This window comes from Sphaeroforma arctica (assembly GCF_001186125.1).
Source record: "Sphaeroforma arctica JP610 unplaced genomic scaffold supercont1.368, whole genome shotgun sequence".
NCBI classification, from domain to species: Eukaryota; class Ichthyosporea; order Ichthyophonida; genus Sphaeroforma; species Sphaeroforma arctica.
In genome coordinates this window covers 49,561-52,159 of record NW_014040190.1, presented here as the reverse complement: position 1 = coordinate 52,159, position 2,599 = coordinate 49,561, and positions in this window count along the sequence as shown.

Below are 2,599 nucleotides of genomic sequence, written 5' to 3'. Positions count from 1 at the left end.
AATAGCAGTGGTACTATACCAGCAATGACTATGGCAGACCCCGCAGATACATATGATACAATGGTTATACAAATAAATCTACAACCCAAAAACATGACTACACATGTACAGATATTTAACGGTAGTGGTACTATACCGCTAATGACTATGACAGACCCCGCAGATTCATACGACACAATGGATGTGCAAATGAATATATATCCAAATGATATGACTACACATGTACAAATGTTTAACAACGGAAATAATAATAATAATTCGCATACTGCTACCATAAGTAGTCCAAATTCGACGCAACATATGTACAACTTCCAATGTCATGCACAATACTAACCAGAATTGCAAAGATTCAAACGAAACGAAACTTACCATAAACTCTTTTATTGATTAAATACCTTTTCCATTTTACATATCAGATATTTCAATACGGCCATTAAAAGGCCAGATTAAAATGCCAAAGATATGATTTGGACTAGTTCTATTAATAGAACTATGTTAACTTCCAAATCTATCTATATCTGAATACTTCGGTAGCGAGATGGCTCAACCGAATATAGGTTTCTAGGGACTATTAGCGTTACCTAGTTTAACCTCCGTACTGCCAACCAGATGTGCCAGTCTGATAAAGGCTAAGTCGGTAATTCCTGATAAGTGGCAAGTTATTGGTAAATACAATAACTATGGACATCAAGAGTATTTTTCTTTTTTCTTTTCTTTTCTTTTTTTCTAAAGATAGGATTTTATGAGTCTCTCGGATTCGCCCCAACGAAACATACCATAGTTTCTATTAGAGCGACAGCGAAACACTAAATAGAATCCCTTCGGTGAAAACAGTACTGAGAGGATTATATATAGGCAATGTCTCAGCCTCACAATCCCTCAGAGTATTGCTGTTTTCACGAGGCATACCTAACTTACTAAAGACTCATTTCGTTTATTTATTTTTTCGAATTTAACTATACTTAGACTTAACCTAAGCGTTTAATTACTCTAAGGCGTTAATATCACCTTGGTAGACCGAAACTTATATTAGCTGGTGCACCACCTCCAACTATCCCAAAACCCTACAAGGAAGACATCGCAAATAAATCAAGAACTCAAAATTTGCTCAATATATATGAACCTTGGGATATCCATTATGGTGCCCATATTTACACTTTCGATGTTGATGGGTTGGATCAATACTTAATTTTTTTTACAACAACCGCATAACATTAACTCGCTATCAAGAACTAGACTGAATTGGATAACAATACTCGGTCGTGGTACTTGTGTAGATACAAAGAACCGTGAGATATTGAATAAATTCAGGAAACTAGGTGTCACACCATGGTCGAAATCTGAACGAACAGATTTCGACAAAGCTTTGTCACATAATCTTGCATCACACGCTAGTCCAACCATAACAGAAAACATAAAAACTATCGAAGAAGCATTGGGCAAACTAAGAAACATCGCGATTGTTCAAAGCGAACAAGATAATCATGATAACATACCTAGTTTAACCTCCGTTCTGCCAACCAGAGGTACCAGTCTGATGAAGGCTAAGTCGGCAATTCTTGATAAGTGGCAAGTTATTGGTAAATACAATAACTATGGACATCGAGAGTATTTTTCTTTTTTCTTTTCTTTTCTTTTTTTCTAAAGATAGGATTTTATGAGTCTCTTGGATTCGCCCCAACGAAACATACCATAGTTTCTAATAGAGTGACGACGAAACACTAAATAAAATGCCTTCGGCGAAAACAGTACTGAGAGGATTATATATAGGCAATTTTTAGACCAGCATGAGCTAGACACTTGTCGTGACTGGCCAGCTGTGTGTTGGTTGGTCACGTCCTTATTAATCAAGGATATACGAAGTCCAGGACTGAGTTCAATCTTATCTGAACCAGTTGAGAATACTCCTATTCAGAGTTATATTCTGAAACTTGATGCCGACCTTAAACATCCAGATATAACAAAGGACAAGGCGCAGCGATGGTACGAATTCCTGGTTATAAATGTGTTCTGTAAGAATATAGGGAACAACGACCGTGAAAGTCTGTACACCGAGTTGCGACGTAAATACGCTACTGGGGCTCGAGACAAGGGACATGAAACAAAGTTTTATCTATCCCGACTCACGTGGGAACAGTTTTATGATACTGTATCCACTCTTTTCCCCACACACCGAGTAACCTCGAAGGGACATGCGGTTAACAAGAAACCGCGCGCTCACTGATCAAGGATACCTCTCACGCCAAACGTTAGATGATTCACCTCATCAGACGCGTCCTAACCTGACACGTGCTCGCGACTCCACTCAATCAACGCGACCCAATAAACGGGCACGCGCGGAGGCGAAGGACAAGGAACCTCCATTTGAGGAGATTAAGAAATGTGCCGACGCACAGTGTGGGTATGACATGTACCAATTGACCCCTAACGGTTATTGGAATGGCAGACATGCACCCACCTGTACACACTTTCTTACTAAGTGTGACAAGTGTGAGAAGACCAATGGCTATCACGCCAAGTCTTGTGACAAAAGCCCAACATTAAGTTGGAGTGAAAGTACTACCAGGTACAATCGTTACAAAGGAAATATGTAGAAATA